General features: G+C 45.1%; 1 protein-coding gene across 3 annotated transcripts in view; it reads right to left on the reverse strand.

The window, feature by feature from the left end:
* Positions 1-13885, reverse strand: part of PRKAG2 (protein kinase AMP-activated non-catalytic subunit gamma 2) — a 656600-nt gene that overhangs the window by 407539 nt on the left and 235176 nt on the right. Inside the window, exon 1 of one of the 3 annotated variants that reach the window (XM_063921850.1) lies at positions 3393-3469. The exons of the other annotated variants lie outside the window; for them this stretch is intronic. The gene's annotated coding sequence lies outside the window, so the exon portion shown is untranslated. Of the gene's footprint in view, positions 1-3392; positions 3470-13885 lie in introns of those variants that run through there. 3 annotated transcript variants of the gene reach the window in all.

Genomic DNA, 13885 nt, shown 5'->3' on the forward strand with positions numbered 1-13885 from the left:
CACCTTATTCACGTTACACCAGAGTAGAGCCCATTCACGTCACGCCGCACAGTAGAGTCCCTTATACACATTATGCCACCAACAGTAGTGCCCCTTATAAAACATTATGCCATGCAGTAGTAGTGCCCCTTATATGTTATGCCTCACAGTAATGCTCCTTACACATTAAGTCACACACAGTAATGCCCCTTATAAGTTATAACACAATATGCCACACAGTAATGCCCCGTACACAATATGCCACACATTAATTCCCTTTACAAATGATGCCACACAGTAATGCCCTCTATAAATGATGCCATACTGTAATAGTGCCCCTTATACTTTATGCCACACAGTAATGTCAGTTACACATTGTGCCACACACACAGTAATGCCCCTTACACATTATTCCACACAATAATGACCTTTACAAATTATGCCACACAGTAATGCCCTCTACAAATTATGCTACGTAGTAGTAGTGCCCCTTACACATTATGCCATATAATAATGGTGCTCCTTATAACATTATTCCCCACAGTAAATCCTCCACCATGCCCTCCCATTTGCCCCTGCAGCCTCTAACCCCCCCCCCCCCCCCCTGTGTCGCATCCTCTCACCTCCCCCTCATATGTTAATTTGCTGCTGAGCCCAACAGACATCCATGGATAGATAGCAGCACAGCGCAGCCATAATTTTGAATTTGGTGCTGTCCGCGAGCCAATCAGAGCTTGTGGACCAGCAGCCATTCAAAAGCTGCCATTATAGCCAAATCTGCAATCTCCGATTGGTTCGTGGACAGCGCCAGATTCGAAATGATGGCAGTGCTGTGGTCTCTCCGTGGATGCCTGCCGGTGTGCCAGCTGTAATCAGCTGGAGGCCCGGTACCAAATCCCCTTTCGTGTCCTTGCTAGATGGACAGTCTAGCCCTGGTATAGGGGCATAGGGAAGAATGTGCTGCTATAGGGGGAGACGGTAGACTGAGTTGCTATTAGGGGAAGAATTTGTTATCATAGGAGTAAGAGAGAAGGACATGTTGCTATAGGGGGAGAAGAGAGAATGTGTTGATATAGGATGAACGCATGAGGAGAATGTAGAAGGAATTCGTTATTACAGGAGAGGGAGGATGTTTTATAACAGAGATTATGAGGGATGGGTTATATAAGAGCTGATGTTTTACTAGATAAGTGAGTGATTGTTGTGTTATTACAGAAATGAGGGATCATCGTGTTACTAGAGAGGTGAGGGACTGTTGTGTTAGTAGAGAGATGAGGGACTGTTGTGTTACCAGAGAGGTGAGGGATTGTTGTGTTACTAGAGAGGTGAGGGATTGTGGTGTTACTAGAGAGGTGAGGGACTGTTGTGTTAGTAGAGAGGTGAGGGACTGTTGTGTTAGTAGACAGGTAAGGGATTATGGTGTTACTAGAGAGGTGAGGGACTGTTGTGTTACTAGAGAGGTGAGGGACTGTTGTATTAGTAGAAAGGTGGATTGTGGTGTTACTAGAGAGGTGAGGGATTGTTGTGTTAGTAGAGAGGTGAGGGATTATGGTGTTACTAGAGAGGTGAGGGAGTGTTGTGTTAGTAGAGAGGTGAGGGATTGTGGTGTTAGTAGAGAGGTGAGGGAGTGTTGTGTTAGTAGAGAGGTGAGGGATTGTGGTGTTAGTAGAGAGGTGAGGGATTGTTGTGTTACCAGAGAGGTGAGGGACTGTTGTGTTACCAGAGAGGTAAGGGATTGTTGTGTTACCAGAGAGGTGAGGGACTGTTGTGTTAGTAGAAAGGTGATGTATTGTGGTGTTACTAGAGAGGTGAGAGTCTTGTTATATTATTAGAGAGGTGAGGGATTGTGGTGTTAGTAGAGAGGTGATGAATTGTGGTGTTACTAGAGAGGTGAGGGATTGTTGTGTTACTAGAGAGGTGAGAGTCTTGTTATATTATTAGAGAGGTGAGGGATTGTGGTGTTAGTAGAGAGGTGATGAATTGTGGTGTTACTAGAGAGGTGAGGGATTGTTGTGTTACTAGAGAGGTGAGATCTTGTTATATTATTAGAGAGGTGAGGGATTGTGGTGTTAGTAGAGAGGTGAGAGATTGTGGTGTTAGTAGAGAGGTGATGGATTGTTGTGTTAGTAGAGAGGTGAAGGATTGTTGTGTTAGTAGAGAGGTGAGGGATTGTGTTGTTACCAGAGAGGTGAGGGATTGTGGTGTTAGTAGAGAGGTGAGGAACTGTTGTGTTTGTAGAGAGGTGAGGGACTGTTGTGTTAGTAGAGAGGTGATGGATTTTGGTGTTATTAGAGAGGTGAGGGATTGTGGTGTTACTAGAAAAATGAGAGGTGAGGGATTGTTGTGTTAGTAGGTGAGGGATTGTGGTGTTAGTAGAGAGGTGAGGGGTTGCAGTGTTATTAGACAGGTGAGGGATTGTAGTGTTACTAGAGAGGTGAGCGATTGTTGTGTTACTAGAGAGGCAAGGAATTTTTGTTATACTAGAGAGGTGAGGGATTGTGGTGTTAGTAGAGAGGGGAGGGACTGTTGTGGTAGTAGAGAGGTGATGGATTGTGGTGTTACTAGAGAGGCAAGGGATTGTTGTGTTACTAGAGAGGCGAGGGATTGTGTTACTAGAGAGCTGAGGGATTGTGGTGTTAGTAGAGAGCTGAGGGACTGTTGTATTAGTAGAGAGGTGATGGATTTTGGTGTTACTAGAGAGGTGAGGGATTGTGGTGTTACTAGAGAGGTTAGGAAGTCCAAATATGTTACAAGTGAGAGGAGTGTCTCACTCCCTATGTCATGTGACCACACCTGCTACATAGCATGGCCACACCTTCTACGATGGCGCTACTTTGCAATGGTGAGCACACTTCTGTCCTCAAGGGGACATTTTTACAATGTTGAAAGTCATAGTACAATTGAGATATGGCATAACTGTAAAGAGATTCCTCTTTTCCTGTCGTTTAAGCAAGTCATATTATATCTCTTTGAAATGAGTACTAACTCCCAATAAATTCCTTGGGCAAAAATAGTTTGTACACCCTTTAGGACTTAAAAACAATAAACAGGAAAGTGATGCAAATTGGTTATACCGTATACAGTATGAATGTTCCATCAGGCTGCAAATAATAATGAATTTACCATTTCCATCATCTTACTGAATTAGTAATCTAAAATTGCTTTATATGTATTCCTGAAAAGCTCTGGAGGAGCCAATTACCTCTTTAGCACTACTACGTACTGTATACCATGCAGCTTCACCTTCTAGGCATGATAACAGACCATGCTGTAAACTAGAGGTAAGCCATGCGCGGCTTCCTAGCTCTGGTAGAACCACAAATCCAAGCATACCCTGCCAATCTAGGGCAGCTCACTGCAAATAAACTGCTGTGTCATGCCAAGTATAATAAGTAAACTAGTTGGTGACTTACAAAGCTGGAGTGTCCTCAAGGGTAGCTGGTGCTGCCTATGGGAAGAAGTTAGTGAGAGTTTCGCTGTTTGCCTGGACTCCTGTTGCATCATTATGCCTGCAACAGATGGGCATCAACTCCGAGTGTGTTTCTACTTCTCAACACTGAGTGAAAGGAAAGGGAAGCAGTGAGCACACAGCTCAAGTAACTCTGTATATTACAGGCAGTCAGCTCTCTCCATCTATCCCTGTTACAAGAATGTTTCAGGCCTATAGCAGGACAGGATCCTGTTACATGAATACAGCAACCTGTCATGTTAACCCTTACTAATACCAAAGTGGCCTGCTACTACAGGATGTCAGTGCCATTATTACTGTGTTCCCGCTGGAATCATAATATAACTGTTCTGGGAAAGAAATCTGGCTTCTGTGTTGCACTAGTTCTGTTAGATTCTCAAGAAATCTGAACCCAGTGTTCCCCTGTTATCCATGCGCTATGCACTAAACAAGGTCACATTCATGTGAACATGCCTTACTTATGACGAGCGTGTTATCAGTAAACAGTAGAGGTACTGGAGAGGAAATGGAAGTGGCTACTGTGTAACAGACAGGAGTATAAATATTGTGGATGGCCAATGGAATAAATAGGAAGAGCTATTAATAATGTGGTAGATGATGTTAGCTGAGCTCAGTCTCCCATGGTTGGTTTCATGTGTCTAATTATAATTCTCAGCATTATGTGGAGTATTCCCTTGTTTTGGTGCAATAACCTGGTCCGAAGTCTGTGCAATAATGTGTCCCTATGTGTAGCAATAACCTGGCTCTAGGTGCGTGCAATAACCTGGTCCTAGGTCTGTGCAATAACCTGGTCCTAGGTCTGTGCAATAACCTGGTCCTAGGTCGGTTCAATAACCTGGTCCGAAGTCTGTGCAATAATGTGTCCCTATGTGTAGCAATAACCTGGCTCTAGGTGCGTGCAATAACCTGGTCCTAGGTCTGTGCAATAACCTGGTCCTAGGTCTGTGCAATAACCTGGTCCTAGGTCTGTGCAATAACCTGGTCCTAGGTCTGTGCAATAACCTGGTCCTAGGTCGGTTCAATAACCTGGTCCTAGGTCTGTGCAATAACCTGGTCCTAGGTCTGTGTAATAACCTGGTCCTAGGTCTGTGCAATAACCTGATCCTAGGTCGGTTCAATAACCTGGTCCTAGGTCGGTTCAATAACCTGGTCCTAGGTCTGTGTAATAACCTGGTCCTAGGTCTGTGCAATAACCTGGTCCTAGGTCGGTGCAATAACCTGGTCCTAGGTCGGTGCAATAACCTGGTCCTAGGTCTGTGCAATAACCTGGTCCTAGGTCTGTGCAATAACCTGGTCCTAGGTCTGTGCAATAACCTGGTCCTAGGTCTGTGCAATAACCTGGTCCTAGGTCTGTGCAATAACCTGGTCCTAGGCCTGTGCAACAACCTGGCCCTAGGTCTGTGCAACAACCTGGCCCTAGGTCTGTGCAACAACCTCACCCTAGGTCTGTGCAACAACCTGGCCCTAGGTCTGTGCAACATCCTGGCCCTAAGTGTGTGCAATAACGTGGCCCTAAGTGTGTGCAATAACCTGGCCCTAGGTCTGTGCAATAACTTGGACCTAAGTGTGTGCAATAACCTGGCCCTAGGTCTCCATTAACCTGGCCCTAGGTCTGTGCATTAACCTGGCCCTAGGTCTGTGCAATAACCTGGCCCAAAGTGTGTGCAATAACCTGGCCCTAGGTCTGTGCACAGTGGCGGAAGTACTGGAGACAATAGAATTGGTTGCGCCAGCCCTAAAGGGGCACCTCCTCCATTGCTCCGGTGTCAGGGAAGGAATGCCTGCATTATGTGCCCCGTATGGCTGTTCAGATGGAGGGAGCAGTGGGAGGGTCACCTGCTGAGCCTAGAGCTCAGAGCCTGAGATCAGTGGTCCCATACAGGAGGTCAGAGAGGCGCTCGCGGCTCCTGCTATGCCCACACCATGTCCCCAGTATGGATTCACTGATCTCTATGTCCAGTACTTCAAGTGCAGCAGGTGATCCTTACCGCAGTGGCAGTGAGGAGTTAGACTTGGAGGGGACAGAGGAGTAGATCAGTGTCTGTGAGGGTATAACCTATAAAGCCACATGAAGAACACATGTGAAAAAGGGGGGTGGGGCCATCAGCATCAGGGCGTGCAGCACTGCCCGGAGTGTTCTGAGGGTGCTCCGAGCGTCTGTACAGACTGCAGGGTGCCTGTCTGGGGCATCCAAAGATGCTACAGGCAGCACTGCAGCAGCGATACTGGCTACAGGGTGCTGTTCCAGACACCATGCTAGCCGGAAGCAAGGGACGTGGGGCCTCGATGGTGCTGCCCACAGAGCCTGCGCTCTGTATGACAGCACCACTCTCACACCCCTAGTTATGGGCAAGCACAGTATATAACAAGTATATAGTCAGGCGCTGTGATGAGTCGTCTCGCCTAGCAGATGTAGTAGATTAGGGGTAGTCAGACCCTTTAGAAGTAGACAACTGTAGAAAAGGGGAGTATACAGCGCTTAAGACACATAATAATGTTAAATACACATTTTATTACTATATCAGAGAAATTATTTTTCCCAAATTAAAAGCTGCCTGGTGCAGCGAAACGCGTCAGGTTCTACGACCCTAAGTGGACACCTTTGACCAGCGCCACCATTGCGCCACTGTTCAAAACAGTCAGTATTTTTAACCTAACAGTTCCCTTGCTGTGGACCAAGACTCCATTGCCAGCTGCTGCTGCCGTATGAATTATACACTACTGTGGACCAGGACTCCATTACAGGTTGCCGTTGCCGTACGAACCATACATCATCGGAGCCTTCTAAATTGGAACACGGAAGTGGTAATCACATCCAAGTGGATGAATTATTAACATTCATTGTCAATTTCTGGACATACTCAATGACTGTATATATACTAGCAAATTCACACCTTTTTTTGGTGATATTACAAATCTGGTCATAATCAAATTATCTCCACTAAGGGCACGCTTCTGAGACTTATCTTTACTACTAAGGAATTCCTTTTTAATAATTTTATTGAATATTAATTGTTTTTTAATTTGGGAAACGTATTTTCTCTGATTTAGTAATAAAATGTGTATTTAACATTACTCTGTGTCTTAACCCCTAGTTACGGCCCTGGCACATTTGCTACTTCTATAAAAAAAAGGTAATTTGTGCTAAGTGCTGCTTAGTGCATTTCATTATCTAAACATCAGGAAGTGGTATTTCCTACAGAATGTAGTAAGGCAGAGCCTGTGGCTGTGCATTTAGATCATTTTAGGATTGTTCTAACACCACAGGTGGGATGCATCAAGCATCGGCCAGCCCGCCACTCTTCACAAGCATAACTGTATTTATTAATGCCATATACCTGAAGATAATCACAAAGGACAGCTCTTGCGGTAAGAGCTGTCCAGTGGCGCACCCAGGGGGGGTTTCCGAGTACCCAGAAACCCCCCTCCACTAAAAAAAAAAAAAAAAAATTTTTTTTTTTTAGCTGCATGTGTATTATTAATGACTGTCTAGCATCCTCTGCAGCCTGCTGTCTTCCTGGTGGCACTTGCAAGTGCAATAAAAGTTTACTTTATTTTAATTATAGTACATATATATCCATGTGCCTACATATATACACGTATATACATACATACATATAAACACACACACACATATGATATATATATATATATATATATATATATATACATGTGTATATATATGTGTACTGTATGTGTGTGTGTATATATATATATATATACAGGTTGAGTATCCCATATCCAAATATTCCGAAATACGGAATATTCCGAAATACGGACTTTTTTGAGTGAGAGTGAGATAGTGAAACCTTTGTTTTTGATGGCTCAATGTACACAAACTTTGTTTAATTCACAAAGTTATTAAAAATATTGTATTAAATGACCTTCAGGCTGTGTGTATAAGGTGTATATGAAACATAAATGAATTGTGTGAATGTACACACACTTTGTTTAATGTACAAAGTTATAAAAAATATTGTCTAAAATGACCTTCAGGCTGTGTGTATAAGGTGTATATGAAACATGAATGCATTCTGTGCTTAGATTTAGGTCCCATCACCATGATATCTCATTATGGGATGCAATTATTCCAAAATACGGAAAAATCCGATATCCAAAATTCCTCTGGTCCCAAGCGTTTTGGATAAGGGAGACTCAACCTGTATATGTATGCATGTTTAATATGCTATGTATATGTGTATATGGGTTCACTACGATCTCCCGGCGGCTGGCCTCCCGGCGACCAGCATACCGGCGCCGGGAGGCCGGCCGCCGGCTTACCAACAGTGTGGCGAGCGCAAATGAGCCCCTTGCGGGCTCGCTGCGCTCGCCACGCTACGCGCGCCACACTATTCTATTCTCCCTCCAGGGGGGTCGTGGACCCCCACGAGGGAGAACAACTGTCGGTATGCCGGCGGTCAGGCTCCCGGCGCCGGTATGCTGGTCGCCGGGAGCCCGACCACCGGCATTCTGAAGACCACCCGTGTATATGTATGTGTATGTATGTATATATATGTGTGTGTGTGTGTGTGTGTGTGTGTGTGTGTGTGTGTGTGTGTGTGTATATATATATATATATATGTGTAGATATATATATATATATATATATATACACACACACACACACACACACACAGACACACAGACACACTAGTTTTACGGACCCAGCATATACTGGGTCACCTCAGTCCCCACCCCCGTGATTGGCTCCGCCCAGTTCTGGAAACCCCCCCCATGCAAATCCTGCGTTTGCCACTGCTGTCCTTTGCAATGATACGACTTCCGAGTTTATGGCCCGAGGGTCGGATCTGTGCATGTGTCATATGATGCACGTGCCATGGGGGTGCTGGGAGGGATCTGATTGGATGTCCCTCAGAGGGAAATGTGGAAGCACGTAGGCTTTTATTGTGTGACACCATCTAAATATAGCATTACCCTCTAGAATATATTGCATTCATGAGCTCGATGCGTATAAGAAAAGCAGCCAAACTTCCGAAAACTGTATTTTTGGAGGCTTGACCGCAAAAAAAAAACATTAATGCATCCCAGCAAATTCACACTAGGATCAGCCAATATGTGGCGAGAAATCACAACTATTCGAAAAGTTGTATCTAATACTAGGCATAATCTGCCAGATCTGGCTGGTTGGTTGGAAAGAAAATCTGGTAATGGATGAGAGCAAGTGACAATTGAATATTTGTTCCCAAACATGGGAAAACTGACAAAAACGGTAATGCACACAAATTGGTTAAGTCTGTGATTTAAACAATTTGTCTGAACAACAGGTTTTGTCCATTTCCCAGTGATTGGGAGCAAATATTCGATTGTCATTTGCTCTCATCCATTAGGAGATATTCTTTCCAACCAGGCAGATCTGGCAGATTAACTGACAGATAATTGTATAGTGCATACCTCCCAACTGTCCCGATTTTCGCAGGACAATTCCTTTCTTTGGGGTTGTTCCGCTGTCCCAACCGTGGGCCGCAGGGGAGGGGGGGCGAGCAGAGCAGCAGTGAAAAGATGCTGTGCCCACGCGCACAGCATCTATTCATGGGTCGTGGCTCGCGATCGTGGTACTGCCGCGAAGCCATGCCCCCTTTCCTATAGGCCACTCCCCCTTTTCAGGCAAGTCCCTCCTTAGCATCTCCCAGTTCTGATAGTGTATGCCCAGCATAACATCAGATAAAGACCGGACAGGTATTGCTTTCATAGAAGGGTAGAGATCAGGAGCGGATCTAGGCACGGACAAGCCGTGGGCTCTGTGGTCACCCGCTGCAGCCGGGGCCATTGGCAGACGCCAGAGGTCATAATTGACCTCTAATGTCTGTGCGGCGCTTTGGGAGAGATGTCATGACGTCTCTCCCATAGAGAGGAGCGGGCGGCCAGAGACAGAGCAGCAGCAGCAGTCGGGAAGCAGGAGCGGGGCTGGTGAATATTTTTGTTTTGTTTGTTTTTGGTGTGTGTGTGTTTTGTTGTAAGCGGCGCAACTAGGGGGCATAACTACAGGAGGCATAACTTCTGGGGACACAGCGACAGGGGGCAAATCTACTGGGGGCAAATCTACAGGGGGCACAGCTACAGGGGGCATAGCTACAGGGGGCACAACTACTGGGGTCATAACTGTGGCCACGCCCCTTCCATATGAAGCTACGCCCCTATTTTTTGACGTGTACTAACTCTGTTTTACCTGTCAGGGAGGGAGGCACCAAAGGAAATGTTCGGCCTGGGCACACAAGGTCTAGAACAGGTAGAGGTGTATCCTGGGGAAAGCTTCTTCTCTCCATAAAAATTAGTACTCTATAACTTAGGTTTCAAAGCTGCATCTGATCAAGAGACACAACTTCTGAGAGATTGGTGAGATTTTGACTATTTTCGATTTTGACTTTGCGATTTCCCTTAAACTCCCCCAGAGTCCAGAATCACCAATTTTGATTTTGATTTCGATTTTGACTGTGCGATTTTGACTAAGTGACAATTGTGACTATACTTTGTACTAGATAGTACACAATATAGTCAAGATTGACTTGCCTGCACAGTCTATCTTTCCTTGCAGGAATGTGCATTGGTATCGCAAGCTGCCTAACACAGGGCCTAATTCAGTAAGGACTGCAAATTCTGCTTATTTGTAGTTTGAAAAGAAAAAAGAAAGACTCTGTGTTGGGGCAAGCTTGTGTAAATGTGAAATATGTTAAAGCTTTTATTAAGGTTGATCTAAAAAAGGATCAGCACAGGCTGTTGATCCTTATTTATGATCAACCTTAATAAAAGTTAAGTTTTAACATATTTCACATTTACACAAGAGTGCCCCAACACAGAGTCTTTATTTTTAAACTACAAACTGTATTACGGACTCTGGGAGCACCACCAACACATACATATACAACAGATATCCCCAGCAGGGATCTTTTAATTGTCACATACAGTTGGTCTTTGCAAAGGGATATACACAATCCTCCGCAATCAGAAGTTCAGTGCGGTGCCCAACCCACCTAAGCCCAAAATCCACTACTTAACAGAGGAGCAAATTCAGTACGAAGTAGCGATTCATACGGAATTTTTGCTGTGGGGCCGCGGGCGCATGCGCAGCAGGCCCTACTGCGCCTGTGCCCGCAATTTCTGCGGGGGGCCGCAGAACTTACGATTACCTCTGCCTGTCAATCAGGCAGAGGCGGTCGCGGGGTGGGAGGGGGTCGGCAACGGTCCGTTTTCTGGGTGGAAACGGAGCGTTGCGGGGGAGTGCCAGCCCAAACGGTGGGCTGGTATGCGCGAACGGGGGCGTGTCGGGAGTGCGACCGCAGTGCGTGCTGTTCACAATTTCTGCTTGAAGCAGGGGTGAGGCGCCGGTCAGCATGCTGGGCGGCCTTACCCAGCGCTGGGTGGCCCCCAGCATGCGTGCTAATGGTTAGCAAATTCTGCTGATTAGCAAAATTTGCTAACCTTACTGAATTGGCCCCAGAATTTGGAATCCTGCTGGGGCTGACCGCTGCCCCCCCCCCCCCCCCCCTTGATAAAGCAGAAATTGCGATCGCATCACAATTTCTGCTTCATTGTATAAAATAACCACTTGTCTGACAATTTGTTTCCCCGAAAACCGTTTAGAAATTGTCAGTTTTTTTAATAAGTGAATTAGGTGAAGAACATGAATTTAACCCAATCCAAAATGATTTTAGTTAAAGAAAAAAAAAAACAACTAAAAAATATTATTTTTTATCCCCCCCAAACATCGTGACCATCGGAACATCGGTAACGTCACAACTTTAGTTTTTAGAGCAAGGACAGCTGCCAGGTACACAGGGGGCGCTTGGGGGCGATGATTTTCACTTACCAGCGGCTGCTATTGTGTGCAGCTGCTGGGTGGGGGATCCTGCCGTGCTGACCGATCAGCAGTGATCGGCAGCACGGCAGACACAGGGGGAGAGTGCAGGGAGGCAGAGGGACTAGGTCAGATAAAGCACTTGCAGGTATGGTCGCATCTGATGTGACCATGCCAGGCAAGTTGTTAAGGTTGCCCACTTCCAGCGCAGCTTGGCTGCGCCCGCAGGAGGCCCGCCGCCATCTAACTGATCATGGCGGCTGCATATGACGCCATGCAGCTGCCATGATCACGCCCCCTGTTTTCATGCTGCAGCCTCCGTTTGCCCGCCCCCGAAATGCTCCATATCCGCCTAGGAAACGGAGCGTTGCTGCACCCCCCGCCTCCCCGCGAACGGCTTTGCCTGATTGACAGGCAGAGGCGATAGCATTTTCTGCGGCGCCCCAAAGAAAATGCGGGCGCATGCACAGGACGGGCGCTGTGCATGCACTCGCATACTTTTAGTAATTTTTACGGTTGGATCGCGATTAGTGATCCAAACTGAATCAGCCCCACAATGCGATTTGCACTACCTTTCCTTGAGATTATGACTATATAGTCAAAATCGCAAGGATAAATCTCACTGTGTGTACACACCTTTAAGCTGCATACACACTATGAGATATTGCATACAATATTGCTGACATTGTATGATTGTATACAATATTGCATATTGTGTACAGACGAGTTATCATATGATATGCGCTCCCATGAACATCCAACATCTGACCTGCATGCAGCCTTGATGGTGCAATATCATGAGCTTTTTTGTAGTGTGTACATACAACCATACGATTTTAGGATGTTGACGTCAGCCTGGACCCTCCTCCTCCTTCTTCTACTTGTGCTCCCTTAAAAAACAACTCCAGCCCCATAAGATATAATATCATCTTATCTTATTGTTTTATTGTATAGTGTGTATGCCCGATATTGTTTGTCGGGAAATTGTATACAATATCGCATGCGGTGCACATCGTACTAGTGTGTACACAGCTAATCTCTTTTGGATAGACTAGACCAAAAAGGAGTTGTTGGGACTTCATGCACACAGCCAAACAAAGTGTGTACACATTATATAACCAAAAGAACCTCATACAAACCATCAAGGATTGTGGCAGAAGATAATTTATGGGTTGTTTTCTAGTCCACAATTAACTTCTATTTATACCAGAGTATTCTAAAGGAAGATGTGATGCCATTTGTCCGACAACTCAATACTGGCCAAAACCTGCTCATGTAACAGGAGAATGACCCTAAGCACCAACAAATCTATAACAAACGCTGAAAAGAAGATCACAGTCTAGACCTAAACCTCACTGAGATTCTGTGGCAAGACCTAATGGGCATATTTACAAACCATTGGGGTTCAGACACGATAAATAGAATTTCTTATCGTTGCTATAAGAAAGCAATGCGAAATTAGCTTTCACACACCTGTACTAAAAATCACATACATTAACAGGGGCTCCGAAATCAGGGTGTGGATCATTAGATCGGCCATGTCTAGATAAACAATAATAGGTCGACATCGGTAGACAGACAGGCTGTTTACATAATATAGATAGACAGTAACATAAAATAGACAAATACAGTCGAACGTATTAATAGATCGATATGTGCTACATCGAAAATATAAGATAGACAGGTATCTTAGGTCGATAGTACTTAGACAGGTAATAGTTAGACAATGTAAAGTCCGACAGACATAATAGAACAAAACTAAATAGGTAGACATTATATACTGTACATCGACATTTGAATTATTGACGCGTCTTAGATCGAATGAAATAGGTAGACATTAAAAATCGACATTTAAAAGATCGACATGTCTTAGATCGATTGAAGCATCTTGAATCGACATTAAATAATAAGACTAGAATAGGTCTAAAATTAGGGGGGTCATTCCGAGTTGTTCGCTCGTAAGTGAATTTTAGCAGATTTGCTCATGCTAAGCCGCCGCCTACTGGGAGTGAATCTTAGCATCTTAAAATTGCGAACGATGTATTCGCAATATTGCGATTACACACCTCGTAGCAGTTTCTGAGTAGCTCCAGACTTACTCGGCATCTGCGATCAGTTCAGTGCTTGTCGTTCCTGGTTTGACGTCACAAACACACCCAGCGTTCGCCCAGACACTCCCCCATTTCTCCAGCCACTCCCGCGTTTTTTCCGGAAACGGTAGCGTTTTTTCCCACACGCCCATAAAACGGCCTGTTTCCGCCCAGTAACACCCATTTCCTGTCAATCACATTACGATCGCCAGAACGATGAAAAAGCCGTGAGTAAAATTCCTAAGTGCATAGCAAATTTACTTGGCGCAGTCGCAGTGCGGACATTGCGCATGCGCATTAAGCGGAAAATCGCTGCGATGCGAAGATTTTTACCGAGTGAACAACTCGGAATGACCCCCTAGATTAGAATAGGTCTAAAATAAAAAAAGACCGTTATATAATAGATCGACATGTTATAGACAATACTAAAAAGGTATACATTATAGACGCTGCCCTGCTATAAGCGAAACCTCCGGCGCTACATTTTTACCATGGAACTACAGGTCCCAGCCAGCCCTTTTATCGCTGCAAGCT

The sequence above is a fragment of the Pseudophryne corroboree genome, chromosome 5 (genome assembly GCF_028390025.1).
Source record: "Pseudophryne corroboree isolate aPseCor3 chromosome 5, aPseCor3.hap2, whole genome shotgun sequence".
Classification (NCBI taxonomy): domain Eukaryota; kingdom Metazoa; phylum Chordata; class Amphibia; order Anura; family Myobatrachidae; genus Pseudophryne; species Pseudophryne corroboree.